The sequence below is a fragment of the Aquarana catesbeiana genome, linkage group LG04 (genome assembly GCF_042186555.1).
Source record: "Aquarana catesbeiana isolate 2022-GZ linkage group LG04, ASM4218655v1, whole genome shotgun sequence".
Classification (NCBI taxonomy): Eukaryota; Metazoa; Chordata; class Amphibia; order Anura; family Ranidae; genus Aquarana; species Aquarana catesbeiana.
This window is the reverse complement of record NC_133327.1, coordinates 141,782,383-141,788,382: the sequence shown is the minus strand read 5'-3', so window position 1 is coordinate 141,788,382 and position 6,000 is coordinate 141,782,383. Positions and strand designations below refer to the sequence as shown.

Sequence of the window (6,000 nt, the reverse complement as noted above, 5' to 3'; positions counted from 1 at the left end):
AGCATAATTTGCAGTTTCTCCTCTGCTGTTTACTTTCAGTTTCTAAGGACTACACATCAAAAAAGTTCTACTTGCTTTCATCAAGTTGTCTAAGGCTAGCTTTGGCATTGTCATGACTTTTACTATCTTTCAAAGCCGGCTAGGTCTTGTTCCCACCGGTTTCATTGGTATATTGCAGGTGAGGGCTTCAAAAATGCAACATGCTGGACTTTATTTCCTGAGGTTCTGCAGCGCTATGAGTATTGGTGTACAATCTTTTGACATGTCCTTGCACATTGACTGAGAAAAGCATAAACTGCGGATAGCTGCACAATTGCGTTTCAGCTGCCCCCGAGACCCTAATCTGCTCTAAACAACTTTCTAAACCTTCCCCTTGGTCTTCCTTTTCTTGTCAGGAAGCGGTACACCAAAACAAGCATGTCCAGTTGCCGAAACCCGGGATCGAACCAGGGACCTTTAGATCTTCAGTCTAACGCTCTCCCAACTGAGCTATTTCGGCCTGTTGTGCTGATTGTTGCCTACAATTGTGGGGTACCATGTGCTGGTGTGCAGGGATTATATTGATGAGTGAAATTTTTATGTCGTTGCATGTTGCCGGAAAAGAAAACAGGCAGCAAGATCCTTGACTTTGTTCCAGGTGAAACTAAGCAACCACTCTGTTATGACCAACAGGCACATGGGAAGCGAAAGAATCAAACACGCACTAGCCTGATTAACGGGATAGACAAACAATCACACGTAGTGGGATCTTTGTTAAAACTACAATGCTTGCTGAAACCCGGGACCTTTAGATCTTCAGTCTAACGCTCTCCCAACTGACCTATTTCGGCCTGTTTTGCTACTTGTTGCCTACAATTGTGGGGTACCATGTGCTGGTGTGAAGGGATGCTATTGATGAGTGAAATTTTTATGTCGTTGCATGTTGCCGGAAAAGAAAACAGGCAGCAAGATCCTTGACTTTGTTCCAGGTGAAACTAAGCAACCACTCTGTTATGACCAACAGGCACATGGGAAGCGAAAGAATCAAACACGCACTAGCCTGATTAACAGGATAGATAAACAATCACACGTAGTGGGATCTTTGTTACAACTACAACGCTTGCCGAAACCCGGGATCGAACCAGGGACATTTAGATCTTCAGTCTAACGCTCTCCCAACTAAGCTATTTTGGCACTCTGCAGTAGGGATGAGCTTCGAGTTCGAGTCGAACTCATGTTCGACTCGAACATTGGCTGTTCGCAAGTTCACCGAACAGCGAACAATTTGGGGTGTTCGCGGCAAATTCGAATGCCGCGGAACACCCTTTAAAAGTCTATGGGAGAAATCAAAAGTGCTAATTTTAAAGGCTAATATGCAAGTTATTGTCATAAAAAGTGTTTGGGGACCTGGGTCCTGCCCCAGGGGACATGGATCAATGAAAAAAAAAGTTTTAAAAACGGCCGTTTTTTCAGGAGCAGTGATTTTAATAATACTTAAAGTCAATCAATAAAAGTGTAATATCCCTTTAAATTTCGTACCTGGGGGGTGTCTATAGTGTGCCTGTAAAGGGGCGCATGTTTCCTGTGTTTAGAACAGTCTGACAGCAAAATGACATTTTGAAGGAAAAAACTCATTTAAAACTACCCGCGGCTATTGCATTGCCGACAATACACATAGAAGTTCATTGATAAAAACGGCATGGGAATTCCCCAAAGGGGAACCCCGAACCAAAATTTAAAAAAAAAAATGACGTGGGGGTCCCCCTAAATTCCATACCAGGCCCTTCAGGTCTGGTATGGATATTAAGGGGAACCCCGGCCAAAATTTAAAAAAAAAAATGACGTGGGGTTCCCCCTAAATTCCATACCAGACCCTTCAGGTCTGGTATGGATTTTAAGGGGAACCCCGCGCCAAAAAAAAAAAAAAAAAACGGCGTGGGGTCCCCCCAAAAATCCATACCAGACCCTTATCCGAGCACGCAACCTGGCAGGCCGCAGGAAAAGAGGGGGGGACAAGAGTGCGGCCCCCCCTCCCTCCTGAACCGTACCAGGCCACATGCCCTCAACATTGGGAGGGTGCTTTGGGGTAGCCCCCCAAAACACCTTGTCCCCATGTTGATGAGGACAAGGGCCTCATCCCCACAACCCTGGCCGGTGGTTGTGGGGGTCTGCGGGCGGGGGGCTTATCGGAATCTGGAAGCCCCCTTTAACAAGGTGACCCCCAGATCCCGGCCCCCCCCCTGTGTGAAATGGTAAGGGGGTACATAAGTACCCCTACCATTTCACGAAAAAAGTGTCAAAAATGTTAAAAATGACAAGAGACAGTTTTTGACAATTCCTTTATTTAAATGCTTCTTCTTTCTTCCTTCATCTTCTGGTTCTTCTGGCTCTTCTGGTTCTTCTGGTTCTTCCTCCGGCGTTCTCGTCCAGCATCTCCTCCGCGGCGTCTTCTGTCTTCTTCTCCTCGGGCCGCTCCGCACCCATGGCATGGGGGGGAGGCTCCCGCTCTTCTCTTCTTCTCTTCTTCTCTTCTTCTTTTCTTCTTTTCTTCTTTTCTTCTCTTCTTCTCTTCTTCTTCATTTTCTTCTCCGGGCCGCTCCGCAATCCATGCTGGCATGGAGGGAGGCTCCCGCTGTGTGATGGCGCTCCTCGTCTGACAGTTCTTAAATAACGGGGGGGCGGGGCCACCCGGTGACCCCGCCCCTCTCTGACGCACGGTGACTTGACGGGACTTCCCTGTGACGTCACGGGGAATGCCACAGGGAAGTCCCGTCAAGTCACCGTGCGTCAGAGGGGGGCGGGGTCACCGGGTGGCCCCGCCCCCCTCGTTATTTAAGAACTGTCAGACGAGGAGCGCCGTCACACAGCGGGAGCCTCCCTCCATGCCAGCATGGATTGCGGAGCGGCCCGGAGAAGAAAATGAAGAAGAAGAGAAGAAGAGAAGAAAAGAAGAAAAGAAGAAAAGAAGAAGAGAAGAAGAGAAGAAGAGCGGGAGCCTCCCCCCCATGCCATGGGTGCGGAGCGGCCCGAGGAGAAGAAGACAGAAGACGCCGCGGAGGAGATGCTGGACGAGAACGCCGGAGGAAGAACCAGAAGAACCAGAAGAGCCAGAAGAACCAGAAGATGAAGGAAGAAAGAAGAAGCATTTAAATAAAGGAATTGTCAAAAACTGTCTCTTGTCATTTTTAACATTTTTGACACTTTTTTCGTGAAATGGTAGGGGTACTTATGTACCCCCTTACCATTTCACACAGGGGGGGGGCCGGGATCTGGGGGTCACCTTGTTAAAGGGGGCTTCCAGATTCCGATAAGCCCCCCGCCCGCAGACCCCCACAACCACCGGCCAGGGTTGTGGGGATGAGGCCCTTGTCCTCATCAACATGGGGACAAGGTGTTTTGGGGGGCTACCCCAAAGCACCCTCCCAATGTTGAGGGCATGTGGCCTGGTACGGTTCAGGAGGGAGGGGGGGCCGCACTCTTGTCCCCCCCTCTTTTCCTGCGGCCTGCCAGGTTGCGTGCTCGGATAAGGGTCTGGTATGGATTTTTGGGGGGACCCCACGCCGTTTTTTTTTTTTTTTTTTGGCGCGGGGTTCCCCTTAAAATCCATACCAGACCTGAAGGGTCTGGTATGGAATTTAGGGGGAACCCCACGTCATTTTTTTTTTTAAATTTTGGCCGGGGTTCCCCTTAATATCCATACCAGACCTGAAGGGCCTGGTATGGAATTTAGGGGGACCCCCACGTCATTTTTTTTTTTTAATTTTGGTTCGGGGTTCCCCTTTGGGGAATTCCCATGCCGTTTTTATCAATGAACTTCTATGTGTATTGTCGGCAATGCAATAGCCGCGGGTAGTTTTAAATGAGTTTTTTCCTTCAAAATGTCATTTTGCTGTCAGACTGTTCTAAACACAGGAAACATGCGCCCCTTTACAGGCACACTATAGACACCCCCCAGGTACGAAATTTAAAGGGATATTACACTTTTATTGTTTGACTTTAAGCATTATTAAAATCACTGCTCCTGAAAAAACGGCCGTTTTTAAAACTTTTTTTTGCATTGATCCATGTCCCCTGGGGCAGGACCCAGGTCCCCAAACACTTTTTATGACAATAACTTGCATATAAGCCTTGAAAATTAGCACTTTTGATTATTCATGTTCGTGTCCCATAGACTTTAACGGTGTTCGCATGTTCGAACAAACTTTTTTCCTGTTCGCATGTTCTGGTGCGAACCGAACAGGGGGGTGTTCGGCTCATCCCTACTCTGCAGTTTGTGTGGCCAGAAGACACGTGGCACCATGCGTCGACACGAAGGCATCATAGAGCCCTTAAAGGAGATTTATAGTCACAGCATTCACTTCTATTTTATAACATCAGCATTGTACCCGCAGTAAAAACAATAGTTATTTTTGACAATCAAATATATGCTCGGTTCAAAAATCTCCTTTCATGTTGTGATTGTTGCCTGTCTGCTGGCCGTCTATTTCCACAACTTCCTGGATTTCAAGAATAATTTGCAGTTTCTCCTCTGCTGTTTACTTTCAGTTTCTAAGGACTACACATCAAAAAAGTTCTACTTCCTTTCATCAAGTTGTCTAAGGCTAACTTTGCATTGCCATGACTTTTACTATCTTTCAAAGCCGGCTAGGTCTTGTTCCCACCAGTTTCATTGGTATATTGCAGGTGAGGGCTGCAAAAATGCAACATGCTGGACTTTATTTCCTGAGGTTCTGCAGCACTATCAGTATTGGTGTACAATCTTCTGACATGTCCTAGCACATTGACTGAGAAATGCATAAACTGCGGAATGCTGCACAATTGCGTTTCAGCTGCCCCCGAGACCCTAATCTGCTCTAAACAACTTTCTAAACCTTCCCCTTGGTCTTCCTTTTTTTGTCAGGAAGCGGTACACCAAAACAAGCATGTCCAGTTGCCGAAACCCGGGATCGAGCCAGGGACCTTTAGATCTTCAGTCTAACGCTCTCCCAACTGAGCTATTTCGGCCTGTTGTGCTAACTGTTGCCTACAATTGTGAGGTACCATGTGCTGGTGTGCAGGGATGCTATCGATGAGTGAAATTTTTATGTCGTTGCATGTTGCCGGAAAAGAAAACAGGCAGCAAGATCCTTGACTTTGTTCCAGGTGAAACTAAGCAACCACTCTGTTATGACCAACAGGCACATGGGAAGCGAAAGAATCAAACACGCACTAGCCTGATTAACAGGATAGACAAACAATCACACGTAGTGGGATCTTTGTTAAAACTACAACGCTTGCTGAAACCCGAGACCTTTAGATCTTCAGTCTAACGCTCTCCCAACTGAGCTATTTCGGCCTGTTGTGCTATTTGTTGCCTACAATTGTGGGGTACCATGTGCTGGTGTGAAGGGATGCTATTGATGAGTGAAATTTTTATGTCGTTGCATGTTGCCAGAAAAGAAAACAGGCAGCAAGATCCTTGACTTTGTTCCAGGTGAAACTAAGCAACCACTCTGTTATGACCAACAGGCACATGGGAAGCGAAAGAATCAAACACGCACTAGCCTGATTAACAGGATAGATAAACAATCACACGTAGTGGGATCTTTGTTAAAACTACAACGCTTGCCGAAAACCCGGGATCGAACCAGGGACCTTTAGATCTTCAGTCTAACGCTCTCCCAACTGAGCTATTTTGGCACTCTGCAGTTTGTGTGGCCAGAAGACACGTGGCACCATGCGTCGACACGAAGGCATCATAGAGCCCTTAAAGGAGATTTATAGTCACAGCATTCACTTCTATTTTATAACATCAGCATTGTACCCGCAGTAAAAACAATAGTTATTTTTGACAATCAAATATATGCTCGGTTCAAAAATCTCCTTTCATGTTGTGATTGTTGCCTGTCTGCTGGCCGTCTATTTCCACAACTTCCTGGATTTCAAGAATAATTTGCAGTTTCTCCTCTGCTGTTTACTTTCAGTTTCTAAGGACTACACATCAAAAAAGTTCTACTTCCTTTCATCAAGTTGTCTAAGGCT

General features: G+C 46.6%; 4 non-coding genes across 4 annotated transcripts; all 4 read right to left on the bottom strand.

The window, feature by feature from the left end:
• Window positions 1-426: 426 nt before the first annotated feature.
• On the bottom strand, window positions 427-499 carry TRNAF-GAA (transfer RNA phenylalanine (anticodon GAA)). The gene has a single exon. It is a non-coding gene; the product is annotated as a tRNA-Phe (tRNA).
• Window positions 500-1,100: 601 nt separating this feature from the next.
• On the bottom strand, window positions 1,101-1,173 carry TRNAF-GAA (transfer RNA phenylalanine (anticodon GAA)). Its single transcript has one exon. It is a non-coding gene; the product is annotated as a tRNA-Phe (tRNA).
• Window positions 1,174-4,910: 3,737 nt separating this feature from the next.
• Window positions 4,911-4,983, bottom strand: TRNAF-GAA (transfer RNA phenylalanine (anticodon GAA)). The gene has a single exon. It is a non-coding gene; the product is annotated as a tRNA-Phe (tRNA).
• Window positions 4,984-5,584: 601 nt separating this feature from the next.
• TRNAF-GAA (transfer RNA phenylalanine (anticodon GAA)) lies at window positions 5,585-5,658 on the bottom strand. Its single transcript has one exon. It is a non-coding gene; the product is annotated as a tRNA-Phe (tRNA).
• Window positions 5,659-6,000: the final 342 nt, after the last annotated feature.